This window comes from Nymphaea colorata, chromosome 9 (genome assembly GCF_008831285.2).
Source record: "Nymphaea colorata isolate Beijing-Zhang1983 chromosome 9, ASM883128v2, whole genome shotgun sequence".
NCBI classification, from domain to species: Eukaryota; Viridiplantae; Streptophyta; class Magnoliopsida; order Nymphaeales; family Nymphaeaceae; genus Nymphaea; species Nymphaea colorata.
In genome coordinates, this window is record NC_045146.1 from 8,444,939 (window position 1) to 8,455,449 (window position 10,511).

At 36.1% G+C, this 10,511-nt stretch overlaps 1 long non-coding RNA gene across 5 annotated transcripts; it reads right to left on the reverse strand.

Annotated features, from left to right (window-relative positions):
- Positions 1-46: 46 nt before the first annotated feature.
- Positions 47-9,729, reverse strand: LOC116260557 (uncharacterized). 5 transcript variants are annotated; one of them, XR_007574229.1, is made up of 7 exons: positions 9,246-9,729; positions 7,403-7,537; positions 6,345-6,432; positions 3,348-4,026; positions 2,643-3,266; positions 809-872; positions 47-271 (listed from the first exon to the last, which is right to left on the reverse strand). It is a non-coding gene; the product is annotated as an uncharacterized LOC116260557 (long non-coding RNA). The 5 variants fall into 5 exon arrangements; XR_004174148.2 differs by having other exon boundaries at positions 2,643-3,270; XR_007574228.1 differs by having other exon boundaries at positions 2,643-2,751; positions 2,957-4,026.
- Positions 9,730-10,511: the final 782 nt, after the last annotated feature.

The following is a 10,511-nucleotide window of genomic DNA, read 5'->3' on the forward strand; positions in this document are numbered from 1 at the left end:
TCTCACGAGCCCAGGTCACTTTGTCTCATGAAGGTAGATTGTCACAAAGAGCTGAAATGTTTTCTCTTTTTGGCATTTGATAACATTCGTAAAGAAAATAATATTTTACTATATAAGATCATAAACTTTCTTCTGCATGCAATCTGTATGTGGATGTGATCAGAATGTGGTTTTAGTTCTCTTTTCTTCCTTCATGCTAGATCTTCAGTATGTAGATGAAGGGAAGACGCCCTTGATCTTGTTTTGTGCTGCTGTTGGTGGAGACTCAGGCCTGCACAAATGATGTAGGCATTCGTGAGAAAGCTAATAAGAAGACTGTATTCTTGGTAAATCCAGAAAATTTGGTTCAGATATATAAAAATTATAGATAAATGAGTCCGTTAGACTCAAACTGTTGCTACAGGAGTCAAACTTTTGGGTTTGAAAGTCAATTAGATTATCCAAAAAACTATATATATATATATATATATATATATATATATATATATATATATATATATATCTGTGTGTGTGTGCGTATGTGTTTATGCAGAAAAAGGGCATTATGGAAACCAAAACACACACACACACACAAAGCAATCAACCTTTCGCTATTAACAACCAACTGGATCTGATATTGTGCTTTCCCCTACCATTAAAAACAAACAAAACGCAAAATATATTTGAATATTCGAAGAAAGTGAAATACCACTAAAGACTATTTTTTGTAAAGAGATTATAACAAAGTGTGCCAAATAAGTACATGAGACTAACATTAATCCACAAAATATATAATATTAATAAATATAAAAGATAGCGAATGTAAAACCTTATCTCTAAGCATGCTGCAACAAGGTATCCTTCCGTGTTCAACAGTGAAATTTCATGTGTACCTGTAAACAAAATATATAAGATTACAAATACAAAAGAAAGGCTGATATATCAAAAAGTTGCAGATCATAACAAATGGAAAAAAAAAACACATAACCATGTACATAGTTATATAATATGGTAATACTGGGCCAATAGGGTAATGGGATAGGGTTATTGGTAACATACTATACTGTATGGTATATGATGTTATAGATATCGTATATGAACAAACATGTTATATAATCATCTACTAAATAGGATACATTTACTTATACTGCGCACCATATTATATATGGTCATAACCCCTATACAGTTATGACCAAATAACATGGCTTATCATCCTATTTGTTATATATATTATGATCCTTATGACCATTATATGTATACATCTCTTTATAGTAATATGAATAGTAACTCATACATTATACTATACTTCACCAAGGGCAAACATAAACAGTAATAACATGGTTATAGGGCTATGAACCTATTCTCATCATAATAGTATATTCCAGTATGACATAACACCAGTTGCCTTATAGTAAATGGGATACTACTCAAAACCAATGTTGTAAGAAGCGTACAAAATAAACCGACTCAAGGCATTTTAAAACAAAAATGCCTTGAGGCCTGTGGAAGTCTGGAGCCATCGCTCAACGTCAGAAATCCTTTGCAACTGTAAGTTTCTTTGAATCTCTTTTGGATGATATGTTCCTCTTTGTCTCTTTCTCTCGTCGCCACTTTTCTCTCTCTGTCTCAATCTCTGTCCATGGGCCATGGCCACCCCCTCGCTCTCTCAACTCTCTGGTGGCCAGAGTTGCTGTCGGCGTATATTGCGTGCAATTTGCAAGTAAAAGTGTATGTATATACACTAAGTATACTTAAAATAAGTAGGCCTTAGTGTAGATATCTTCTTTTACTTTTTGTACATATATTCCTTTCATTTTCTGGCTTTGAACAAAGTCAACTAGGTTATCCACCAGCTAGTGCTAAAGGTCTCTTTTATACAGAGATTGATCCCCTACTGAAAACTATCTTCTTTGTACTTTCAAGTATTCTTACAATAAACTTGTGAGCATTTACCAAGTCTTGTGTTGTGACTTGGAGTAAATTTTTCTTTACTTGAAGAGAAATTTACAGAAAACATGCTCTAGAAGTAGTACTGGCGAAGAATCTTGTGGAAGTAGACAACTGACCTAAATCTTATAGGACCTTTCCTACCAGAGCCAAGATGTGTGCATACACAAGTTTATATGGTTGGAACGGTTGCAAGTCAAACTGAGAATTGCCCAGAACCTTGGCATAATTTATACAACTCTGTCCACTGTTATATGAGTTGCTCAAGCTATTGGTCATTGAACTTTCATGCACTGAACATAATAAGGCAAGAAACAACCTAATAGCATTGATGTAGAATATAGACTCCTTGCAAACGTTGGAGGCCATGTTCTAGATGCATGAATACCTTCCTAATGCAGATATGAGACGTATCAACTCAACCCCATTGTATAAGCATTAAGCATTGAGAAGAAAGAAAAAAAAAAAGTGTCCACGAAGCATGTATCGTTGCATTTGAAGAGTATAATTGCCTTGAACATGACACATTTTGTATACACGAAAATTGTCAAAAAATATACCACTTGGTGGCTCTCAACATGAAAAAAGGCATGCACGCATGGAGGTTAAGACACATACATCAAACATTCTCCAAGAATAATCGTTCAGGAAAAAAATTAAGAACATCCTTGGTACAACATTTCTGCCAACAAGGGGGCCAAGGAAAGATTGCTAACATAAAGTATGGAAATAATCGCATGCGCTGCTTTTATAGCTTCCATCACCAAATTTATCTTTCACAATCTCCATCATGTTATGAACTAAAGTCATGCTTCCTACTGGATCCTTCACATGAAACGACAGTTAAACATAAGAAGTCAAGCAAACTTATGAATCAACTTAGAAAAAGGACAACTGAAATATGTAACATAAGATTCTCAAGTGCTGAATTCCTGCCGAAAGGATCATTTACTTTCAGGACCACAATTCTCCCACCAAATCCAGCACTTAACCATCTATCCGGTGCCATTCCTCTGTATTGTGATCATACCTCCATCCAGCAGGCTTTCCCAATACTCAGGACTATATTGAAGCTGCTGGTATGATGTAGCACCCTCTGTGCTGTGAGCATGAGCTTCTGATTCGCAGTTTGCAGCACAACCATTTGGGTCCTTCTCAACGACCTTTTTATTGGGTTTTTTTTTTATAGAAGAACTACCAAAGACAGAAGATGAAGATGACCGCAAACCACCACTGATCGCATCAGTTTGTTGTGTTCTTCCTTGAACAAAACCAGCTTGATTTTGCAATTGAAATTGCAAAGACGTTGATGAGAATGTGGTGTCATGCTCCTCTCCAGTCTGTCTAGATTTATTTTCATCCAATTCAGCAAAGAAATCTGAATGAGAACTAAAACCACCACAATCAATTTTCACCTATACCTGTATGAAAGCTACTCCACTGCACCTCCTTCACGCTCCGATCATATCAACATTTTTTTTTTTTTTGCACTGCATCGATTTTACATCTCACTCTTCATGACACACACCCCTAAACACTAATGACACACTTGCAGCGGTGACATAGCAGCACATAGAGGCAGAGGATTAATATTGAAAGCACCAGAAAAGTAGTGACAGCAGACCGAGCAACCTCACTAGGAAAGCGGATAGTAAAAGAAATGCTGCCATCATTGCCGCCTTTTTTTTGTCTTTATACAGTATTCCATGGAATGCAGCAAAATGGTCCACTAAATCATTCATTGAGATAGAAGTGTAGAGAAAAATATGAGGGGGAAAAAAGTAACACTTACCTCGGCCCTCACGAAAAACTTGAGAGAAGCAAACATCTCCAGCACAGCGCATATGATCCTAATGCCAAGAATTTAAGCCAAAGGTCCAACCGTAGATCATCATGTATCCCAATGGTGTCCAAAAAATAATTAGCATGCCAGATGTTTAAAGCTGTAAGAATGTCAAAGGTAATAGGACTGCCAAGGGTTCAACTGCAGGAGAAATTGTGAGAGCTCTGAGACCAGAAGAAAAATGCAGCATGTCCAACTCCCCAAGAATATGGTGGCACAGATCACTCACCATTCGAACTTTCAGATCATCTAATGAACTGCAAAACACAAAAATAGGACTGAAGAATATTTACAAAAACAAAAAAGTCCAAATTCCAACTTGAACAAAGTATATAGCTACTCTCACTTTTCGACATCGAAAGACATGCTTAATGAACTTTCCAACATAGGCACAGAATAACAACCACAATTACCTCCATTGTTCAAACCAACCAGCAGTTCAGTTTCTTCTCCTGCTGTAACAACTGCATTCTGAGAAAACAAAACTTTTCTAGCACTCTAGAGACAAAGCTTGGCATGGAGGATTCCATGTTAGCAACACATGATTCTATCATAACTGAGTTGGATGTGAACAAAATAGCTTGGCATATTATTAAAATGTGGGCTCCCATGTTAGCAAACACATGATTGTATCATAGCCAAGTTGGATGTGAGATGCAAAGTGGTTCTCATAGATATTCCGTCAAGCAACCTACAAACCTAAGCAACGTATGATATGTAATTCAAAGACTATATAAGAATGTGACACAATCAACACACCCATGAACTTGATCAGATTATACTTATCAAAAGAATCAAGTTGTCACGGGCTGACTTTTTCAAGCCTATTTGGGTGCTGAGGGATGGTTGGTCCACAACACAAGTGAAGGCAATGAAATGAAAACTAAGACAATTAAGATGGAATGATGGTTCTGGTTTAATCTTCTATCCTGAAAGGCATGTCTCTCTTAAGATAGAGGAGATGATGGGGCATGACACTCAACTTGGGTATATGAAAGGTTTTGTGTGTTCAATCAATGTACTAGTAGCTTGGTAATGAAAGGGGCAATATATTACAAGACCAAAGAGGGATTGGGTTAGTTTCCCCTATACTCAGAAAACCAAGAAATATAACAAGAGATGTCAAGCTTTTAGTTTGAAATAGTTCATAAATCATCCATCAACTCATAAGCTTGAGTGCTCGTGTTGTGCAAATAATATGCCTTTCATTTACTCGCAGTACTGTACAAGCATCAAGATCCATTTCACATAATTGTTGTTGAATCTCTAGAAGGGATCTCTCTCAATTTCCAAAATATGAACATAAAGGAATGGTCCTCAACATCTTAGGAAATAAAAAAGAGGAGTAGAATTGACTCCAAAATTACACATCTGCAAAAGACTGTCGCATTCAATTTCTGCAAGTTCAGCCATCATGCCTTTCATTCCTTGACAGATACCTTTTGTTTTTTTTTTCTTTTGTTTTTTTTTTTTTGCTTTTTTTTTCTTTTTTCGTTCCTTCTTTTGCATTTGGCTTTTTGCCTTTTGATTTCATTTTTCAGGCCAACCTTCACCTTTGAGGGAATACCTCACCACCCCAAAGGCTACTACGAAGCTCCACCACTTTGGTGGTTATATGTAGTTTTGTCATGTATCCAACCCGCTTCACCTTACAGGCTTTCAACGATCCAAAAGTTCATAAGTCGTAATCTTCGCGGCATAGACATAAATCACCTATATGCCTACCCGGTACTCTCGACCTAGAGGAACAACTACACAAGCCTCGAGCCCATCTCTCAACTCTCATTTTGCTACATGTTAAGATTTTACAGAGCATTGTGGCTTTTCTCTTAGAGTATTTTCTTGCTAAATCCTTGCAGGTGCTTAATTAGAAGAGTCAATAGCATCTTCTATTCTTCACTTTCTCAGCTTCATTGGATTTTTCCTCATTGTTCATACTCAAGATTTTTCGAGTTTTCCTCTTCCATTGATAAATTTGAAATTTTTTCCTAGTACTCGAGGAGGTACTAAAAATAAAATGAAGGCATATCATTGTGTGAAAAAACGCTTCTAAAATGTTTTTAAGCAAGATGGAAAAGTTCTTTTTTTAGAAATGATCTTGACATCAAATGAAATATCTCAGCTCTTCTCTCTCTAAAGAGAAGGGTGCTTGCAAAACCAAATGGGTTGACTAGGTAAAAAAATGAATTTCATCAATTCTCTTACGGGCAGTGACAAAAGGTGACAAGTAACATGCTGGATCAGATAAGGAGTGATAAATAAAAAACATACACTTTTCAGATCCAAACGCACAGTGATTTAAATGGAGATGCCTGAACCTAAACAAAATCTGATAACCAATCTATCAAATTAAATCTGATACCAAGTACATTTGATACTCTAACCAAGGCTTTCCATTGAACAAAAACGTGCTCCCATAAATGATATCTAATTTTGACAAAGAATTCCGTTGATCAAATATTAATGAGAACAAATGAAAAACAGACAACGGTATCAAGCAACGAGAACAGAATTAGATGCCAAACATGCTTTGACAATTACATGTTTGGCTCTTTCGAGAGACCTTTTGTGATACCTTGAGAGGCAACCATTGGAATATTGGGAAATGGCTTCTCAAGAGTTGATATGTATTGCTGGCCTCCTAGTAATGAAACTCGATAAACCTGCACAAGCCACAAATGTCAAAAGATTAATGTGACACAAAGGAAGCATGACAATGACAATGAGACTACTATTGTCAATGGAGCTACATCACAAAATCTAAGTAAACCAATCACAAATAGCAGTAACAAATATAAAGCACGTATACATGGGTATTTGATTTGGATTTTAGAACTATGGTTGGATCAGAGGTCTAATCTGATCAGCTTAAGGTGTTGAGTTTGGGTTTTGGATATAGGGTCAAGATCAGAGGACTAATTTGATCCAGTTTAGATGTTGACCTTATGTTTCTTCAGACCTAAAATAGGATGTTGAACCAAAAAATATCAAATTTGGATCAAAGGACTAATTTGTTCCGATATAGGTCTCGAGCATTTACCTCTTGCAACCATTTACCAAGTTTTATGTTGTGACTTGGAGTATATTTCTCTCCTTCAATAGAAATATACATAAAAATTTAACTTATTTCTCTATAGAATTTATACCTAAAGTTTCGCTTGTGTCAATAGTTTGAAACAAGAAAACAAAAAGTAAATTAACTAAACATTACACATACACGTCAAATACACATGATTAAACAAATACTTTCAATAACAAGGAAAACAGCTGTACCATGGAGAATCAAATATATATATATATATATATATATATATATATATATATAAAATCTAAGATTATCACTGCATGAAACAAATCTTTATGCAGACAATACATCTCTAACTCTTATATGTTGATGGAGCTTCAAGTCTCAGAATAACTAAAGCAAAGGCTTCAAAATGGGTAAAATTTTTTAATCATGAGAAGCTTTTATGTGAAATAACAAATTTTATAATTAAACATTTGTGTCGTGCCAGCAAATACAACTAGCTCTTGAAATAAGCATGAAAAAGCTAGGCAGCATAAATTCCACTCTAAAGTCAATGTTGACATCCTTATATTAATTTTTGGGGACAAAATAAGAAGAAAAGATACCTGTTAAAGGATGTCATGTCGATATTATGTTTAAATTTCAGAGGCATAAGAAGTATAAAGTAGTCTGCCATTTCACAGTCGGATGGTCCACGTGCAGCATCTATGTCAATCTCAACAAGGTCCTTGAGGCTTGAACTGTCAATTTGAATAAAATCCTGGTAAGAAGATACATCTCAAACAGAACGAGCCATTATCTTGTAAGTGTGTGTATCTTACAACTAAGGAAGCAGCAATCTCTTTAGAAATGAACCAAGTGACATATAGCAGTAAACTTAAAACAAGCAGGCATTCACATGCCATCACAATCATGCTACAAATCTAGAGAACATAATTCCAATCTGAATTTCAGAAACTTCTGATATGGTGTCTATAACTGCTGCAATAATGGTTGTATGAAATCACTTGGGTTGGGCAGGTTGCATGTGTAGTGCTCAAATACATAAGGAAGAAAGGAAAGAAAATGACATCATATAGGATGGAGGTAAAAATTTAGCAGTTAACAACAACAAAAAAGGTGTATCACTAGACTAGCACCAGCTGTGTAAAGTACATGAAGATATATGCAATATGCACCATTATGTGTTTCTGTGCGTATATGTACCATAAAATCAATATGGCATTCTGAAACACCCCATCCATGTTCTGCATATCACAGTGATATGATATTTTGAAAAATATTGTGATGATATTTCAAATTTTCGGCTTCCTAAAAAATCACAAAAAAACTCTTGCCAGATTAAAATTATCATGAAAGATATTATATGTTGTGAATTATAATACAAACATGATATATATGTGAATTTATTTTTACAATAGCATTTTACAAGTTAAAACATAAATTATCCTTTTGCGGTTTTGGCAGCAAAAGCCCCAACAGACGTATTATCCCATATTTTTCAAACAGTTCCATCTTGTTATTTTTAATACTTTCCAATATCTTTTACATGATTCTCCCAAAAAAAAGATATTTCTGGAAAATGAATTCCAATAATAACTTCTCCAAGGATGTGTTGATGACGACATTGGTGATAATGGCATGCCTGCATATCTGAAAGCTTGTGTGAATGCACAAACTTCTTAACTTAACAAGAACTTGAAAACGATAAGTAGGAAAAGAAAGAGTGAAGCTGAAATTGGAACGTGAATAACTATGCTGACCCTTGAAACAAAATAAAGCAAACGAACTTGAAATAAACAATCAAACCACCAAAAATAGATAAAGATAATTACACAACATCGACCAAATTCTACGTCATATGAATAAGTGTGGGCGTGGAAGTGTGTGCCATGCAACATTACACGAATCTGTGAATGTGCTCCTAGAACTAAGGTATACGGATAAGAAGCTTCAATCTTAAAAGTGCAGATTGCACAGCAACAGTGACGGATACACTACACCACCTCTTTGTTCTTATATGCAGGACTAGCATATTCAACTCCCTGAGAACAAGATGGACAAGAAACTGAAATAATAATTAACGCAGTGTAACTTTAATATCTCACGGCCAACAAAACTATTATGTTTCTAAGGCACCAAGAAAACAGTCTTAGATTACAAATACTATATTCAAGATAATTGAAATCAGCAAGAAAGCGGAAGAATATACAACGGTAAAGCAGCATGACTTGGGCCATGATCTATAACATAATAAGACAAGGGCGTGTCATCGACGTCTCAGCAATTCACAGCAATATGAAACATCAAAATATGGAACCCGCCACTTTAGAGTCAAATGTGTGACTAATGGTTTTGATGACCCAAAAAGAAAAAAAAGGAGCAAGGAATGGAAACCTAATTCTGGAAAAAAAAAATGAACCAACAGAAGGAAAGAAAGCGACCAACCTATAGAGAGGCCGACGTCCGTATCCGCGACCTGATTCTTCCTCAGCTTACCCTCCTAATGAGCAGCAATCCAGATCGTCCTCAGAGGACCCTTCTTCGCCAAGATGAACGGGTGTAAAACATTTTTCGACAACCCTGGAAACTTACTCCAGCATAATCACGGCGTCAATTTTCGGACGAGCTCGCCAGGAAAACACAAACCTATCTCCACCGATCCAGCGACATGACCCGATCTCCTACCCTCCAAGGAAAATCCCTGGAGAACTTAGCTTCATTTCTAAGGCACACACGCAGTAAACCCTCGCTCCTTCTCCCTCTCGACCACTTTCCCTTTCATTCCAAGAAAACCCTCGCTCCTTCTCCATCTCGCCCACTTTCCGTTTCATTCCAAGAAAACCCTCGCTCCTTCTCCTTCTCGCCCACTTTCCATTTCATGCCAAGAAAACCCTCGCTCCCACTCCCTCTCCCTCTCCCTTCTGCCACTTTCCTTTTCACTCCACACGCGGAAAGAGCAGGAACTTGTTGATTTATTCGCGTAAGGACGGATGAACGTGTAAAACTGCGGAAGGCGTTGGACTGACTACAGTTTAAATATTACGTTGATTTTTTCTAAACTTACGACAGTGCCAGTTATTTAACCAAACCCCTTTTCATCTAGGATTATCCTTCCCGATTACACACTTCAAGAGCTAATAATTAAACAACCGCTAAATGATTAATAATTAAAAAATGCACAGCTAAGTTTTTCATATTGTCAAAAAAATATACACTTAAGTTTTTTATTATATATTAACGAAAAAGCCATAGCATTACTTTTTTCAATTTAAACAACATCATATTTCGTCTAATGGATACAAGTTCAATAAATTCAATAACTTTTCTGATTTTATCCATCCAACCTTTTCTAAATTCCATGTTTTCATCCAATTCTGCCACCCAATTTGAGGGAGGTTGATAGACGATGCAATGAAAAGCGCTGAAAATCAGCATATGATTACAAGACATTTTTTTTCTGCCCATACTTGGGAAAATTTGTATTGGGATCTGACGCAAAATCAGCAGTGGCACTTGAAGGGTGTAAACACTCGCAACATTGGCAAAAGAAGATATTATAAGGATTGGTTTTAAGATTTATTTCAACTTAATTGACCATTGCTATCCAGCCTCGATTAGCTGATATTTGAAGGAGTAGAATAAAACAATCCATGAAACAGAAAAATTGCCATCTCAGGACTGCCTGCTCTAGAATGTTGGTAGGACAATAGA